General features: G+C 46.9%; 19 non-coding genes across 19 annotated transcripts; 10 read left to right on the top strand and 9 right to left on the bottom strand.

Annotated features, from left to right (window-relative positions):
• Window positions 1-801: 801 nt before the first annotated feature.
• TRNAN-GUU (transfer RNA asparagine (anticodon GUU)) lies at window positions 802-875 on the top strand. The gene has a single exon. It is a non-coding gene; the product is annotated as a tRNA-Asn (tRNA).
• Window positions 876-1372: 497 nt separating this feature from the next.
• TRNAG-UCC (transfer RNA glycine (anticodon UCC)) lies at window positions 1373-1444 on the bottom strand. Its single transcript has one exon. It is a non-coding gene; the product is annotated as a tRNA-Gly (tRNA).
• A 990-nt stretch (window positions 1445-2434) lies between these two features.
• TRNAN-GUU (transfer RNA asparagine (anticodon GUU)) lies at window positions 2435-2508 on the top strand. Its single transcript has one exon. It is a non-coding gene; the product is annotated as a tRNA-Asn (tRNA).
• Window positions 2509-3005: 497 nt separating this feature from the next.
• TRNAG-UCC (transfer RNA glycine (anticodon UCC)) lies at window positions 3006-3077 on the bottom strand. Its single transcript has one exon. It is a non-coding gene; the product is annotated as a tRNA-Gly (tRNA).
• Window positions 3078-4056: 979 nt separating this feature from the next.
• Window positions 4057-4130, top strand: TRNAN-GUU (transfer RNA asparagine (anticodon GUU)). Its single transcript has one exon. It is a non-coding gene; the product is annotated as a tRNA-Asn (tRNA).
• A 497-nt stretch (window positions 4131-4627) lies between these two features.
• On the bottom strand, window positions 4628-4699 carry TRNAG-UCC (transfer RNA glycine (anticodon UCC)). Its single transcript has one exon. It is a non-coding gene; the product is annotated as a tRNA-Gly (tRNA).
• A 979-nt stretch (window positions 4700-5678) lies between these two features.
• On the top strand, window positions 5679-5752 carry TRNAN-GUU (transfer RNA asparagine (anticodon GUU)). The gene has a single exon. It is a non-coding gene; the product is annotated as a tRNA-Asn (tRNA).
• A 497-nt stretch (window positions 5753-6249) lies between these two features.
• Window positions 6250-6321, bottom strand: TRNAG-UCC (transfer RNA glycine (anticodon UCC)). Its single transcript has one exon. It is a non-coding gene; the product is annotated as a tRNA-Gly (tRNA).
• A 985-nt stretch (window positions 6322-7306) lies between these two features.
• Window positions 7307-7380, top strand: TRNAN-GUU (transfer RNA asparagine (anticodon GUU)). The gene has a single exon. It is a non-coding gene; the product is annotated as a tRNA-Asn (tRNA).
• Window positions 7381-7877: 497 nt separating this feature from the next.
• TRNAG-UCC (transfer RNA glycine (anticodon UCC)) lies at window positions 7878-7949 on the bottom strand. The gene has a single exon. It is a non-coding gene; the product is annotated as a tRNA-Gly (tRNA).
• A 986-nt stretch (window positions 7950-8935) lies between these two features.
• Window positions 8936-9009, top strand: TRNAN-GUU (transfer RNA asparagine (anticodon GUU)). Its single transcript has one exon. It is a non-coding gene; the product is annotated as a tRNA-Asn (tRNA).
• Window positions 9010-9506: 497 nt separating this feature from the next.
• TRNAG-UCC (transfer RNA glycine (anticodon UCC)) lies at window positions 9507-9578 on the bottom strand. Its single transcript has one exon. It is a non-coding gene; the product is annotated as a tRNA-Gly (tRNA).
• A 985-nt stretch (window positions 9579-10563) lies between these two features.
• TRNAN-GUU (transfer RNA asparagine (anticodon GUU)) lies at window positions 10564-10637 on the top strand. Its single transcript has one exon. It is a non-coding gene; the product is annotated as a tRNA-Asn (tRNA).
• Window positions 10638-11134: 497 nt separating this feature from the next.
• Window positions 11135-11206, bottom strand: TRNAG-UCC (transfer RNA glycine (anticodon UCC)). The gene has a single exon. It is a non-coding gene; the product is annotated as a tRNA-Gly (tRNA).
• Window positions 11207-12193: 987 nt separating this feature from the next.
• TRNAN-GUU (transfer RNA asparagine (anticodon GUU)) lies at window positions 12194-12267 on the top strand. Its single transcript has one exon. It is a non-coding gene; the product is annotated as a tRNA-Asn (tRNA).
• A 497-nt stretch (window positions 12268-12764) lies between these two features.
• On the bottom strand, window positions 12765-12836 carry TRNAG-UCC (transfer RNA glycine (anticodon UCC)). Its single transcript has one exon. It is a non-coding gene; the product is annotated as a tRNA-Gly (tRNA).
• A 982-nt stretch (window positions 12837-13818) lies between these two features.
• On the top strand, window positions 13819-13892 carry TRNAN-GUU (transfer RNA asparagine (anticodon GUU)). The gene has a single exon. It is a non-coding gene; the product is annotated as a tRNA-Asn (tRNA).
• Window positions 13893-15440: 1548 nt separating this feature from the next.
• Window positions 15441-15514, top strand: TRNAN-GUU (transfer RNA asparagine (anticodon GUU)). The gene has a single exon. It is a non-coding gene; the product is annotated as a tRNA-Asn (tRNA).
• A 497-nt stretch (window positions 15515-16011) lies between these two features.
• Window positions 16012-16083, bottom strand: TRNAG-UCC (transfer RNA glycine (anticodon UCC)). The gene has a single exon. It is a non-coding gene; the product is annotated as a tRNA-Gly (tRNA).
• Window positions 16084-16745: the final 662 nt, after the last annotated feature.

Raw genomic sequence — 16745 nt, 5'->3', positions numbered from 1 at the left:
AAAGGACAGCAATTTGAAGTCTGGAAGATTCCAGGGCAAGGGTGGGAAGGATGAAAAGCTAGGTGGCCATGCAACCATTCATGCTAACCCAAAGCTTACTTGTGCCCTACAACACATTGGCTTAAGACTTGACCAAATCCAATGCTCCAATATGGGGAAGCTTCTCTGTTTGCTGTTTTTTTTTTTTTTTTTTTTTTTTTATGTGCGGTGTCACAGTTCACCCATCTCTTCAACTACAAGAACGGCCCAGGAGTAGTCTTAGCTACCCTAATATGTACGTTACAGCAGGGCCCTTATTACACTTTCTCTTACAGGGCAATGGAAACCGTTTTGCCCATGCGATAAAGCAAGGTGCAAAAATGAATTCATGCCTAGCAGAGGATGGTTTCGATCCATCGACCTCTGGGTTATGGGCCCAGCACGCTTCCGCTGCGCCACTCTGCTTCTGTTTGTATTCAACCTTCAAGTTTAAGAAGGGTACATTAGTTGAAATAGTTACACTACTATCTATGTTACAGCAAGGCCCTAATGACACTTTCTCTTAAGGGGCTATGGCCGACAATTGGCCCATATGGTAAGCAAGGTATAAAAACCAACGTACACCTAGCAGAGGATGGTTTCGATCCATCGACCTCTGGGTTATGGGCCCAGCACGCTTCCGCTGCGCCACTCTGCTGCCATACAGTGAATGCTTCATTGTGGGAAAAAGTGGCGTTAAACTTCTTGGAGCAGACTTACTTCCTCACTCCACAAGACACACATACATCCCCATAAAATCATTTAGCAACAACTGCAGGCACAGTCTCTGTGGCGCAATCGGTTAGCGCGTTCGGCTGTTAACCGAAAGGTTGGTGGTTCAAGCCCACCCAGGGACGGCCTTTCCTTTTGTGTTCAGCAGTTGTCCGAAGAGAACCCCAGATAGCCATGTAGATTCATTTGAGACACGTTGGAATCTCATTCACGTTCATGAAAAGGGTGAGCAGCATCAAGTTCATGTCTTAGTGATACAACAGACATCCCTGGCAGTGTCTGTGACCAAATGAAGTTTTCTGTACCCCAGAAGCAGCAGTAAAGTATTAGCCGGGGATCGAACCCAAAGCCTGGCGACGGCTGTCAAGCCAAAGAAAGGCAGTTCAAGCCCACCCAAGGACAGGCTCGCCTTAGTGCCTTGCTAGCTATTTGTTTAGAACATTATAGAGTGTCTGCATTAAGTGTTGACCATTTAGAAAGAACTTTAAGCTGGCGTAGAGTCTGCTGCACCGGAATGGAACCTCTCCAGAGACTGAGCAGGTGCAGGATGTCCTAACTGTTCAGAGATCTTGTCTTGGTCTTGTCTTCCATGGAATTGTAGGGTGCCAAAAGCAAGCTCACATGCGTTGGCCAGGAATCGAACCCGGGTCAACTGCTTGGAAGGCAGCTATGCTCACCACTATACCACCAACGCTACATGCTGAAACTCGCCTAGCATGTACCATTGCAATATACCCAAGAGAAAAATGAGCTTGCTTATTTGCCTACTTTGCTAGATGTAAGCAGTGGGACACATGGTGATACTGCTTACAGACTTCAATTCAAGACTTCAGAAAGATCATGTGCCCCCCTGGATGATGCTGGTGCAACACACACAGCAAAGGACAGCAATTTGAAGTCTGGAAGATTCCAGGGCAAGGGTGGGAAGGATGAAAAGCTAGGTGGCCATGCAACCATTCCTGCTAACCCAAAGCTTACTTGTGCCCTACAACACATTGGCTTAAGACTTGACCAAATCCAATGCTCCAATATGGGGAAGCTTCTCTGTTTGATGTTTTTTTTTTTTTTTTTTTTTTTTTTTTTAAGTGCGGTGTCACAGTTCACATATCTCTTCAACTACAAGAACGGCCCAGGAGTAGTCTTAGCTACCCTAATATGTACGTTACAGCAGGGCCCTTATTACACTTTCTCTTACAGGGCAATGGAAACCGTTTTGCCCATGCGATAAAGCAAGGTGCAAAAATGAATTCATGCCTAGCAGAGGATGGTTTCGATCCATCGACCTCTGGGTTATGGGCCCAGCACGCTTCCGCTGCGCCACTCTGCTTCTGTTTGTATTCAACCTTCAAGTTTAAGAAGGGTACATTAGTTGAAATAGTTACACTACTATCTATGTTACAGCAAGGCCCTAATGACACTTTCTCTTAAGGGGCTATGGCCGACAATTGGCCCATATGGTAAGCAAGGTATAAAAACCAACGTACACCTAGCAGAGGATGGTTTCGATCCATCGACCTCTGGGTTATGGGCCCAGCACGCTTCCGCTGCGCCACTCTGCTGCCATATAGTGAATGCTTCATTGTGGGAAAAAGTGGCGTTAAACTTCTTGGAGCAGACTTACTTCCTCACTCCACAAGACACACATACATCCCCATAAAATCATTTAGCAACAACTGCAGGCACAGTCTCTGTGGCGCAATCGGTTAGCGCGTTCGGCTGTTAACCGAAAGGTTGGTGGTTCAAGCCCACCCAGGGACGGCCTTTCCTTTTGTGTTCAGCAGTTGTCCGAAGAGAACCCCAGATAGCCATGTAGATTCATTTGAGACACGTTGGAATCTCATTCACGTTCATGAAAAGGGTGAGCAGCATCAAGTTCATGTCTTAGTGATACAACAGACATCCCTGGCAGTGTCTGTGACCAAATGAAGTTTTCTGTACCCCAGAAGCAGCAGTAAAGTATTAGCCGGGGATCGAACCCAAAGCCTGGCGACGGCTGTCAAGCCAAAGAAAGGCAGTTCAAGCCCACCCAAGGACAGGCTCGCCTTAGTGCCTTGCTAGCTATTTGTTTAGAACATTATAGAGTGTCTGCATTAAGTGTTGACCATTTAGAAAGAACTTTAAGCTGGCGTAGAGTCTGCTGCACCGGAATGGAACCTCTCCAGAGACTGAGCAGGTGCAGGATGTCCTAACTGTTCAGAGATCTTGTCTTGGTCTTGTCTTCCATGGAATTGTAGGGTGCCAAAAGCAAGCTCACATGCGTTGGCCGGGAATCGAACCCGGGTCAACTGCTTGGAAGGCAGCTATGCTCACCACTATACCACCAACGCTACATGCTGAAACTCGCCTAGCATGTACCATTGCAATATACCCAAGAGAAAAATGAGCTTGCTTATTTGCCTACTTTGCTAGATGTAAGCAGTGGGACACATGGTGATACTGCTTACAGACTTCAATTCAAGACTTCAGAAAGATCATGTGCCCCCCTGGATGATGCTGGTGCAACACACACAGCAAAGGACAGCAATTTGAAGTCTGGAAGATTCCAGGGCAAGGGTGGGAAGGATGAAAAGCTAGGTGGCCATGCAACCATTCATGCTAACCCAAAGCTTACTAGTGCCCTACAACACATTGGCTTAAGACTTGACCAAATCCAATGCTCCAATATGGGGAAGCTTCTCTGTTTGCTGTTTTTTTTTTTTTTTTTTAAGTGCGGTGTCACAGTTCACCCATCTCTTCAACTACAAGAACGGCCCAGGAGTAGTCTTAGCTACCCTAATATGTACGTTACAGCAGGGCCCTTATTACACTTTCTCTTACAGGGCAATGGAAACCGTTTTGCCCATGCGATAAAGCAAGGTGCAAAAATGAATTCATGCCTAGCAGAGGATGGTTTCGATCCATCGACCTCTGGGTTATGGGCCCAGCACGCTTCCGCTGCGCCACTCTGCTTCTGTTTGTATTCAACCTTCAAGTTTAAGAAGGGTACATTAGTTGAAATAGTTACACTACTATCTATGTTACAGCAAGGCCCTAATGACACTTTCTCTTAAGGGGCTATGGCCGACAATTGGCCCATATGGTAAGCAAGGTATAAAAACCAACGTACACCTAGCAGAGGATGGTTTCGATCCATCGACCTCTGGGTTATGGGCCCAGCACGCTTCCGCTGCGCCACTCTGCTGCCATACAGTGAATGCTTCATTGTGGGAAAAAGTGGCGTTAAACTTCTTGGAGCAGACTTACTTCCTCACTCCACAAGACACACATACATCCCCATAAAATCATTTAGCAACAACTGCAGGCACAGTCTCTGTGGCGCAATCGGTTAGCGCGTTTGGCTGTTAACCGAAAGGTTGGTGGTTCAAGCCCACCCAGGGACGGCCTTTCCTTTTGTGTTCAACAGTTGTCCGAAGAGAACCCCAGATAGCCATGTAGATTCATTTGAGACACGTTGGAATCTCATTCACGTTCATGAAAAGGGTGAGCAGCATCAAGTTCATGTCTTAGTGATACAACAGACATCCCTGGCAGTGTCTGTGACCAAATGAAGTTTTCTGTACCCCAGAAGCAGCAGTAAAGTATTAGCCGGGGATCGAACCCAAAGCCTGGCGACGGCTGTCAAGCCAAAGAAATGCAGTTCAAGCCCACCCAAGGACAGGCTCGCCTTAGTGCCTTGCTAGCTATTTGTTTAGAACATTATAGAGTGTCTGCATTAAGTGTTGACCATTTAGAAAGAACTTTAAGCTGGCGTAGAGTCTGCTGCACCGGAATGGAACCTCTCCAGAGACTGAGCAGGTGCAGGATGTCCTAACTGTTCAGAGATCTTGTCTTGGTCTTGTCTTCCATGGAATTGTAGGGTGCCAAAAGCAAGCTCACATGCATTGGCCGGGAATCGAACCCGGGTCAACTGCTTGGAAGGCAGCTATGCTCACCACTATACCACCAACGCTACATGCTGAAACTCGCCTAGCATGTACCATTGCAATATACCCAAGAGAAAAATGAGCTTGCTTATTTGCCTACTTTGCTAGATGTAAGCAGTGGGACACATGGTGATACTGCTTACAGACTTCAATTCAAGACTTCAGAAAGATCATGTGCCCCCCTGGATGATGCTGGTGCAACACACACAGCAAAGGACAGCAATTTGAAGTCTGGAAGATTCCAGGGCAAGGGTGGGAAGGATGAAAAGCTAGGTGGCCATGCAACCATTCATGCTAACCCAAAGCTTACTTGTGCCCTACAACACATTGGCTTAAGACTTGACCAAATCCAATGCTCCAATATGGGGAAGCTTCTCTGTTTGCTGTTTTTTTTTTTTTTTTTTAAGTGCGGTGTCACAGTTCACCCATCTCTTCAACTACAAGAACGGCCCAGGAGTAGTCTTAGCTACCCTAATATGTACGTTACAGCAGGGCCCTTATTACACTTTCTCTTACAGGGCAATGGAAACCGTTTTGCCCATGCGATAAAGCAAGGTGCAAAAATGAATTCATGCCTAGCAGAGGATGGTTTCGATCCATCGACCTCTGGGTTATGGGCCCAGCACGCTTCCGCTGCACCACTCTGCTTCTGTTTGTATTCAACCTTCAAGTTTAAGAAGGGTACATTAGTTGAAATAGTTACACTACTATCTATGTTACAGCAAGGCCCTAATGACACTTTCTCTTAAGGGGCTATGGCCGACAATTGGCCCATATGGTAAGCAAGGTATAAAAACCAACGTACACCTAGCAGAGGATGGTTTCGATCCATCGACCTCTGGGTTATGGGCCCAGCACGCTTCCGCTGCGCCACTCTGCTGCCATACAGTGAATGCTTCATTGTGGGAAAAAGTGGCGTTAAACTTCTTGGAGCAGACTTACTTCCTCACTCCACAAGACACACATACATCCCCATAAAATCATTTAGCAACAACTGCAGGCACAGTCTCTGTGGCGCAATCGGTTAGCGCGTTCGGCTGTTAACCGAAAGGTTGGTGGTTCAAGCCCACCCAGGGACGGCCTTTCCTTTTGTGTTCAGCAGTTGTCCGAAGAGAACCCCAGATAGCCATGTAGATTCATTTGAGACACGTTGGAATCTCATTCACGTTCATGAAAAGGGTGAGCAGCATCAAGTTCATGTCTTAGTGATACAACAGACATCCCTGGCAGTGTCTGTGACCAAATGAAGTTTTCTGTACCCCAGAAGCAGCAGTAAAGTATTAGCCGGGGATCGAACCCAAAGCCTGGCGACGGCTGTCAAGCCAAAGAAAGGCAGTTCAAGCCCACCCAAGGACAGGCTCGCCTTAGTGCCTTGCTAGCTATTTGTTTAGAACATTATAGAGTGTCTGCATTAAGTGTTGACCATTTAGAAAGAACTTTAAGCTGGCGTAGAGTCTGCTGCACCGGAATGGAACCTCTCCAGAGACTGAGCAGGTGCAGGATGTCCTAACTGTTCAGAGATCTTGTCTTGGTCTTGTCTTCCATGGAATTGTAGGGTGCCAAAAGCAAGCTCACATGCGTTGGCCGGGAATCGAACCCGGGTCAACTGCTTGGAAGGCAGCTATGCTCACCACTATACCACCAACGCTACATGCTGAAACTCGCCTAGCATGTACCATTGCAATATACCCAAGAGAAAAATGAGCTTGCTTATTTGCCTACTTTGCTAGATGTAAGCAGTGGGACACATGGTGATACTGCTTACAGACTTCAATTCAAGACTTCAGAAAGATCATGTGCCCCCCTGGATGATGCTGGTGCAACACACACAGCAAAGGACAGCAATTTGAAGTCTGGAAGATTCCAGGGCAAGGGTGGGAAGGATGAAAAGCTAGGTGGCCATGCAACCATTCATGCTAACCCAAAGCTTACTTGTGCCCTACAACACATTGGCTTAAGACTTGACCAAATCCAATGCTCCAATATGGGGAAGCTTCTCTGTTTGCTGTTTTTTTTTTTTTTTTTTTTTTTTAAGTGCGGTGTCACAGTTCACCCATCTCTTCAACTACAAGAACGGCCCAGGAGTAGTCTTAGCTACCCTAATATGTACGTTACAGCAGGGCCCTTATTACACTTTCTCTTACAGGGCAATGGAAACCGTTTTGCCCATGCGATAAAGCAAGGTGCAAAAATGAATTCATGCCTAGCAGAGGATGGTTTCGATCCATCGACCTCTGGGTTATGGGCCCAGCACGCTTCCGCTGCGCCACTCTGCTTCTGTTTGTATTCAACCTTCAAGTTTAAGAAGGGTACATTAGTTGAAATAGTTACACTACTATCTATGTTACAGCAAGGCCCTAATGACACTTTCTCTTAAGGGGCTATGGCCGACAATTGGCCCATATGGTAAGCAAGGTATAAAAACCAACGTACACCTAGCAGAGGATGGTTTCGATCCATCGACCTCTGGGTTATGGGCCCAGCACGCTTCCGCTGCGCCACTCTGCTGCCATACAGTGAATGCTTCATTGTGGGAAAAAGTGGCGTTAAACTTCTTGGAGCAGACTTACTTCCTCACTCCACAAGACACACATACATCCCCATAAAATCATTTAGCAACAACTGCAGGCACAGTCTCTGTGGCGCAATCGGTTAGCGCGTTCGGCTGTTAACCGAAAGGTTGGTGGTTCAAGCCCACCCAGGGACGGCCTTTCCTTTTGTGTTCAACAGTTGTCCGAAGAGAACCCCAGATAGCCATGTAGATTCATTTGAGACACGTTGGAATCTCATTCACGTTCATGAAAAGGGTGAGCAGCATCAAGTTCATGTCTTAGTGATACAACAGACATCCCTGGCAGTGTCTGTGACCAAATGAAGTTTTCTGTACCCCAGAAGCAGCAGTAAAGTATTAGCCGGGGATCGAACCCAAAGCCTGGCGACGGCTGTCAAGCCAAAGAAAGGCAGTTCAAGCCCACCCAAGGACAGGCTCGCCTTAGTGCCTTGCTAGCTATTTGTTTAGAACATTATAGAGTGTCTGCATTAAGTGTTGACCATTTAGAAAGAACTTTAAGCTGGCGTAGAGTCTGCTGCACCGGAATGGAACCTCTCCAGAGACTGAGCAGGTGCAGGATGTCCTAACTGTTCAGAGATCTTGTCTTGGTCTTGTCTTCCATGGAATTGTAGGGTGCCAAAAGCAAGCTCACATGCATTGGCCGGGAATCGAACCCGGGTCAACTGCTTGGAAGGCAGCTATGCTCACCACTATACCACCAACGCTACATGCTGAAACTCGCCTAGCATGTACCATTGCAATATACCCAAGAGAAAAATGAGCTTGCTTATTTGCCTACTTTGCTAGATGTAAGCAGTGGGACACATGGTGATACTGCTTACAGACTTCAATTCAAGACTTCAGAAAGATCATGTGCCCCCCTGGATGATGCTGGTGCAACACACACAGCAAAGGACAGCAATTTGAAGTCTGGAAGATTCCAGGGCAAGGGTGGGAAGGATGAAAAGCTAGGTGGCCATGCAACCATTCATGCTAACCCAAAGCTTACTTGTGCCCTACAACACATTGGCTTAAGACTTGACCAAATCCAATGCTCCAATATGGGGAAGCTTCTCTGTTTGCTGTTTTTTTTTTTTTTTTTTTTTTTTTAAGTGCGGTGTCACAGTTCACCCATCTCTTCAACTACAAGAACGGCCCAGGAGTAGTCTTAGCTACCCTAATATGTACGTTACAGCAGGGCCCTTATTACACTTTCTCTTACAGGGCAATGGAAACCGTTTTGCCCATGCGATAAAGCAAGGTGCAAAAATGAATTCATGCCTAGCAGAGGATGGTTTCGATCCATCGACCTCTGGGTTATGGGCCCAGCACGCTTCCGCTGCGCCACTCTGCTTCTGTTTGTATTCAACCTTCAAGTTTAAGAAGGGTACATTAGTTGAAATAGTTACACTACTATCTATGTTACAGCAAGGCCCTAATGACACTTTCTCTTAAGGGGCTATGGCCGACAATTGGCCCATATGGTAAGCAAGGTATAAAAACCAACGTACACCTAGCAGAGGATGGTTTCGATCCATCGACCTCTGGGTTATGGGCCCAGCACGCTTCCGCTGCGCCACTCTGCTGCCATACAGTGAATGCTTCATTGTGGGAAAAAGTGGCGTTAAACTTCTTGGAGCAGACTTACTTCCTCACTCCACAAGACACACATACATCCCCATAAAATCATTTAGCAACAACTGCAGGCACAGTCTCTGTGGCGCAATCGGTTAGCGCGTTCGGCTGTTAACCGAAAGGTTGGTGGTTCAAGCCCACCCAGGGACGGCCTTTCCTTTTGTGTTCAGCAGTTGTCCGAAGAGAACCCCAGATAGCCATGTAGATTCATTTGAGACACGTTGGAATCTCATTCACGTTCATGAAAAGGGTGAGCAGCATCAAGTTCATGTCTTAGTGATACAACAGACATCCCTGGCAGTGTCTGTGACCAAATGAAGTTTTCTGTACCCCAGAAGCAGCAGTAAAGTATTAGCCGGGGATCGAACCCAAAGCCTGGCGACGGCTGTCAAGCCAAAGAAAGGCAGTTCAAGCCCACCCAAGGACAGGCTCGCCTTAGTGCCTTGCTAGCTATTTGTTTAGAACATTATAGAGTGTCTGCATTAAGTGTTGACCATTTAGAAAGAACTTTAAGCTGGCGTAGAGTCTGCTGCACCGGAATGGAACCTCTCCAGAGACTGAGCAAGTGCAGGATGTCCTAACTGTTCAGAGATCTTGTCTTGGTCTTGTCTTCCATGGAATTGTAGGGTGCCAAAAGCAAGCTCACATGCGTTGGCCAGGAATCGAACCCGGGTCAACTGCTTGGAAGGCAGCTATGCTCACCACTATACCACCAACGCTACATGCTGAAACTCGCCTAGCATGTACCATTGCAATATACCCAAGAGAAAAATGAGCTTGCTTATTTGCCTACTTTGCTAGATGTAAGCAGTGGGACACATGGTGATACTGCTTACAGACTTCAATTCAAGACTTCAGAAAGATCATGTGCCCCCCTGGATGATGCTGGTGCAACACACACAGCAAAGGACAGCAATTTGAAGTCTGGAAGATTCCAGGGCAAGGGTGGGAAGGATGAAAAGCTAGGTGGCCATGCAACCATTCATGCTAACCCAAAGCTTACTTGTGCCCTACAACACATTGGCTTAAGACTTGACCAAATCCAATGCTCCAATATGGGGAAGCTTCTCTGTTTGCTGTTTTTTTTTTTTTTTTTTTTTTTTAAGTGCGGTGTCACAGTTCACCCATCTCTTCAACTACAAGAACGGCCCAGGAGTAGTCTTAGCTACCCTAATATGTACGTTACAGCAGGGCCCTTATTACACTTTCTCTTACAGGGCAATGGAAACCGTTTTGCCCATGCGATAAAGCAAGGTGCAAAAATGAATTCATGCCTAGCAGAGGATGGTTTCGATCCATCGACCTCTGGGTTATGGGCCCAGCACGCTTCCGCTGCGCCACTCTGCTTCTGTTTGTATTCAACCTTCAAGTTTAAGAAGGGTACATTAGTTGAAATAGTTACACTACTATCTATGTTACAGCAAGGCCCTAATGACACTTTCTCTTAAGGGGCTATGGCCGACAATTGGCCCATATGGTAAGCAAGGTATAAAAACCAACGTACACCTAGCAGAGGATGGTTTCGATCCATCGACCTCTGGGTTATGGGCCCAGCACGCTTCCGCTGCGCCACTCTGCTGCCATACAGTGAATGCTTCATTGTGGGAAAAAGTGGCGTTAAACTTCTTGGAGCAGACTTACTTCCTCACTCCACAAGACACACATACATCCCCATAAAATCATTTAGCAACAACTGCAGGCACAGTCTCTGTGGCGCAATCGGTTAGCGCGTTCGGCTGTTAACCGAAAGGTTGGTGGTTCAAGCCCACCCAGGGACGGCCTTTCCTTTTGTGTTCAACAGTTGTCCGAAGAGAACCCCAGATAGCCATGTAGATTCATTTGAGACACGTTGGAATCTCATTCACGTTCATGAAAAGGGTGAGCAGCATCAAGTTCATGTCTTAGTGATACAACAGACATCCCTGGCAGTGTCTGTGACCAAATGAAGTTTTCTGTACCCCAGAAGCAGCAGTAAAGTATTAGCCGGGGATCGAACCCAAAGCCTGGCGACGGCTGTCAAGCCAAAGAAAGGCAGTTCAAGCCCACCCAAGGACAGGCTCGCCTTAGTGCCTTGCTAGCTATTTGTTTAGAACATTATAGAGTGTCTGCATTAAGTGTTGACCATTTAGAAAGAACTTTAAGCTGGCGTAGAGTCTGCTGCACCGGAATGGAACCTCTCCAGAGACTGAGCAGGTGCAGGATGTCCTAACTGTTCAGAGATCTTGTCTTGGTCTTGTCTTCCATGGAATTGTAGGGTGCCAAAAGCAAGCTCACATGCATTGGCCGGGAATCGAACCCGGGTCAACTGCTTGGAAGGCAGCTATGCTCACCACTATACCACCAACGCTACATGCTGAAACTCGCCTAGCATGTACCATTGCAATATACCCAAGAGAAAAATGAGCTTGCTTATTTGCCTACTTTGCTAGATGTAAGCAGTGGGACACATGGTGATACTGCTTACAGACTTCAATTCAAGACTTCAGAAAGATCATGTGCCCCCCTGGATGATGCTGGTGCAACACACACAGCAAAGGACAGCAATTTGAAGTCTGGAAGATTCCAGGGCAAGGGTGGGAAGGATGAAAAGCTAGGTGGCCATGCAACCATTCATGCTAACCCAAAGCTTACTTGTGCCCTACAACACATTGGCTTAAGACTTGACCAAATCCAATGCTCCAATATGGGGAAGCTTCTCTGTTTGCTGTTTTTTTTTTTTTTTTTTTTTTTTTTAAGTGCGGTGTCACAGTTCACCCATCTCTTCAACTACAAGAACGGCCCAGGAGTAGTCTTAGCTACCCTAATATGTACGTTACAGCAGGGCCCTTATTACACTTTCTCTTACAGGGCAATGGAAACCGTTTTGCCCATGCGATAAAGCAAGGTGCAAAAATGAATTCATGCCTAGCAGAGGATGGTTTCGATCCATCGACCTCTGGGTTATGGGCCCAGCACGCTTCCGCTGCGCCACTCTGCTTCTGTTTGTATTCAACCTTCAAGTTTAAGAAGGGTACATTAGTTGAAATAGTTACACTACTATCTATGTTACAGCAAGGCCCTAATGACACTTTCTCTTAAGGGGCTATGGCCGACAATTGGCCCATATGGTAAGCAAGGTATAAAAACCAACGTACACCTAGCAGAGGATGGTTTCGATCCATCGACCTCTGGGTTATGGGCCCAGCACGCTTCCGCTGCGCCACTCTGCTGCCATACAGTGAATGCTTCATTGTGGGAAAAAGTGGCGTTAAACTTCTTGGAGCAGACTTACTTCCTCACTCCACAAGACACACATACATCCCCATAAAATCATTTAGCAACAACTGCAGGCACAGTCTCTGTGGCGCAATCGGTTAGCGCGTTCGGCTGTTAACCGAAAGGTTGGTGGTTCAAGCCCACCCAGGGACGGCCTTTCCTTTTGTGTTCAGCAGTTGTCCGAAGAGAACCCCAGATAGCCATGTAGATTCATTTGAGACACGTTGGAATCTCATTCACGTTCATGAAAAGGGTGAGCAGCATCAAGTTCATGTCTTAGTGATACAACAGACATCCCTGGCAGTGTCTGTGACCAAATGAAGTTTTCTGTACCCCAGAAGCAGCAGTAAAGTATTAGCCGGGGATCGAACCCAAAGCCTGGCGACGGCTGTCAAGCCAAAGAAAGGCAGTTCAAGCCCACCCAAGGACAGGCTCGCCTTAGTGCCTTGCTAGCTATTTGTTTAGAACATTATAGAGTGTCTGCATTAAGTGTTGACCATTTAGAAAGAACTTTAAGCTGGCGTAGAGTCTGCTGCACCGGAATGGAACCTCTCCAGAGACTGAGCAGGTGCAGGATGTCCTAACTGTTCAGAGATCTTGTCTTGGTCTTGTCTTCCATGGAATTGTAGGGTGCCAAAAGCAAGCTCACATGCGTTGGCCAGGAATCGAACCCGGGTCAACTGCTTGGAAGGCAGCTATGCTCACCACTATACCACCAACGCTACATGCTGAAACTCGCCTAGCATGTACCATTGCAATATACCCAAGAGAAAAATGAGCTTGCTTATTTGCCTACTTTGCTAGATGTAAGCAGTGGGACACATGGTGATACTGCTTACAGACTTCAATTCAAGACTTCAGAAAGATCATGTGCCCCCCTGGATGATGCTGGTGCAACACACACAGCAAAGGACAGCAATTTGAAGTCTGGAAGATTCCAGGGCAAGGGTGGGAAGGATGAAAAGCTAGGTGGCCATGCAACCATTCCTGCTAACCCAAAGCTTACTTGTGCCCTACAACACATTGGCTTAAGACTTGACCAAATCCAATGCTCCAATATGGGGAAGCTTCTCTGTTTGATGTTTTTTTTTTTTTTTTTTTTTAAGTGCGGTGTCACAGTTCACCCATCTCTTCAACTACAAGAACGGCCCAGGAGTAGTCTTAGCTACCCTAATATGTACGTTACAGCAGGGCCCTTATTACACTTTCTCTTACAGGGCAATGGAAACCGTTTTGCCCATGCGATAAAGCAAGGTGCAAAAATGAATTCATGCCTAGCAGAGGATGGTTTCGATCCATCGACCTCTGGGTTATGGGCCCAGCACGCTTCCGCTGCGCCACTCTGCTTCTGTTTGTATTCAACCTTCAAGTTTAAGAAGGGTACATTAGTTGAAATAGTTACACTACTATCTATGTTACAGCAAGGCCCTAATGACACTTTCTCTTAAGGGGCTATGGCCGACAATTGGCCCATATGGTAAGCAAGGTATAAAAACCAACGTACACCTAGCAGAGGATGGTTTCGATCCATCGACCTCTGGGTTATGGGCCCAGCACGCTTCCGCTGCGCCACTCTGCTGCCATACAGTGAATGCTTCATTGTGGGAAAAAGTGGCGTTAAACTTCTTGGAGCAGACTTACTTCCTCACTCCACAAGACACACATACATCCCCATAAAATCATTTAGCAACAACTGCAGGCACAGTCTCTGTGGCGCAATCGGTTAGCGCGTTCGGCTGTTAACCGAAAGGTTGGTGGTTCAAGCCCACCCAGGGACGGCCTTTCCTTTTGTGTTCAACAGTTGTCCGAAGAGAACCCCAGATAGCCATGTAGATTCATTTGAGACACGTTGGAATCTCATTCACGTTCATGAAAAGGGTGAGCAGCATCAAGTTCATGTCTTAGTGATACAACAGACATCCCTGGCAGTGTCTGTGACCAAATGAAGTTTTCTGTACCCCAGAAGCAGCAGTAAAGTATTAGCCGGGGATCGAACCCAAAGCCTGGCGACGGCTGTCAAGCCAAAGAAAGGCAGTTCAAGCCCACCCAAGGACAGGCTCGCCTTAGTGCCTTGCTAGCTATTTGTTTAGAACATTATAGAGTGTCTGCATTAAGTGTTGACCATTTAGAAAGAACTTTAAGCTGGCGTAGAGTCTGCTGCACCGGAATGGAACCTCTCCAGAGACTGAGCAGGTGCAGGATGTCCTAACTGTTCAGAGATCTTGTCTTGGTCTTGTCTTCCATGGAATTGTAGGGTGCCAAAAGCAAGCTCACATGCATTGGCCGGGAACCGAACCCGGGTCAACTGCTTGGAAGGCAGCTATGCTCACCACTATACCACCAACGCTACATGCTGAAACTCGCCTAGCATGTACCATTGCAATATACCCAAGAGAAAAATGAGCTTGCTTATTTGCCTACTTTGCTAGATGTAAGCAGTGGGACACATGGTGATACTGCTTACAGACTTCAATTCAAGACTTCAGAAAGATCATGTGCCCCCCTGGATGATGCTGGTGCAACACACACAGCAAAGGACAGCAATTTGAAGTCTGGAAGATTCCAGGGCAAGGGTGGGAAGGATGAAAAGCTAGGTGGCCATGCAACCATTCATGCTAACCCAAAGCTTACTAGTGCCCTACAACACATTGGCTTAAGACTTGACCAAATCCAATGCTCCAATATGGGGAAGCTTCTCTGTTTGCTGTTTTTTTTTTTTTTTTTTAAGTGCGGTGTCACAGTTCACCCATCTCTTCAACTACAAGAACGGCCCAGGAGTAGTCTTAGCTACCCTAATATGTACGTTACAGCAGGGCCCTTATTACACTTTCTCTTACAGGGCAATGGAAACCGTTTTGCCCATGCGATAAAGCAAGGTGCAAAAATGAATTCATGCCTAGCAGAGGATGGTTTCGATCCATCGACCTCTGGGTTATGGGCCCAGCACGCTTCCGCTGCGCCACTCTGCTTCTGTTTGTATTCAACCTTCAAGTTTAAGAAGGGTACATTAGTTGAAATAGTTACACTACTATCTATGTTACAGCAAGGCCCTAATGACACTTTCTCTTAAGGGGCTATGGCCGACAATTGGCCCATATGGTAAGCAAGGTATAAAAACCAACGTACACCTAGCAGAGGATGGTTTCGATCCATCGACCTCTGGGTTATGGGCCCAGCACGCTTCCGCTGCGCCACTCTGCTGCCATACAGTGAATGCTTCATTGTGGGAAAAAGTGGCGTTAAACTTCTTGGAGCAGACTTACTTCCTCACTCCACAAGACACACATACATCCCCATAAAATCATTTAGCAACAACTGCAGGCACAGTCTCTGTGGCGCAATCGGTTAGCGCGTTCGGCTGTTAACCGAAAGGTTGGTGGTTCAAGCCCACCCAGGGACGGCCTTTCCTTTTGTGTTCAGCAGTTGTCCGAAGAGAACCCCAGATAGCCATGTAGATTCATTTGAGACACGTTGGAATCTCATTCACGTTCATGAAAAGGGTGAGCAGCATCAAGTTCATGTCTTAGTGATACAACAGACATCCCTGGCAGTGTCTGTGACCAAATGAAGTTTTCTGTACCCCAGAAGCAGCAGTAAAGTATTAGCCGGGGATCGAACCCAAAGCCTGGCGACGGCTGTCAAGCCAAAGAAAGGCAGTTCAAGCCCACCCAAGGACAGGCTCGCCTTAGTGCCTTGCTAGCTATTTGTTTAGAACATTATAGAGTGTCTGCATTAAGTGTTGACCATTTAGAAAGAACTTTAAGCTGGCGTAGAGTCTGCTGCACCGGAATGGAACCTCTCCAGAGACTGAGCAGGTGCAGGATGTCCTAACTGTTCAGAGATCTTGTCTTGGTCTTGTCTTCCATGGAATTGTAGGGTGCCAAAAGCAAGCTCACATGCGTTGGCCAGGAATCGAACCCGGGTCAACTGCTTGGAAGGCAGCTATGCTCACCACTATACCACCAACGCTACATGCTGAAACTCGCCTAGCATGTACCATTGCAATATACCCAAGAGAAAAATGAGCTTGCTTATTTGCCTACTTTGCTAGATGTAAGCAGTGGGACACATGGTGATACTGCTTACAGACTTCAATTCAAGACTTCAGAAAGATCATGTGCCCCCCTGGATGATGCTGGTGCAACACACACAGCAAAGGACAGCAATTTGAAGTCTGGAAGATTCCAGGGCAAGGGTGGGAAGGATGAAAAGCTAGGTGGCCATGCAACCATTCATGCTAACCCAAAGCTTACTTGTGCCCTACAACACATTGGCTTAAGACTTGACCAAATCCAATGCTCCAATATGGGGAAGCTTCTCTGTTTGCTGTTTTTTTTTTTTTTTTTTAAGTGCGGTGTCACAGTTCACCCATCTCTTCAACTACAAGAACGGCCCAGGAGTAGTCTTAGCTACCCTAATATGTACGTTACAGCAGGGCCCTTATTACACTTTCTCTTACAGGGCAATGGAAACCGTTTTGCCCATGCGATAAAGCAAGGTGCAAAAATGAATTCATGCCTAGCAGAGGATGGTTTCGATCCATCGACCTCTGGGTTATGGGCCCAGCACGCTTCCGCTGCACCACTCTGCTTCTGTTTGTATTCAACCTTCAAGTTTAAGAAGGGTACATT

This window comes from Hyperolius riggenbachi, chromosome 4, assembly GCF_040937935.1.
Source record: "Hyperolius riggenbachi isolate aHypRig1 chromosome 4, aHypRig1.pri, whole genome shotgun sequence".
NCBI lineage: Eukaryota > Metazoa > Chordata > Amphibia > Anura > Hyperoliidae > Hyperolius > Hyperolius riggenbachi.
The sequence above is the reverse complement of the archived record's forward strand: the minus strand, read 5'-3'. Positions and strand labels throughout refer to the sequence as shown.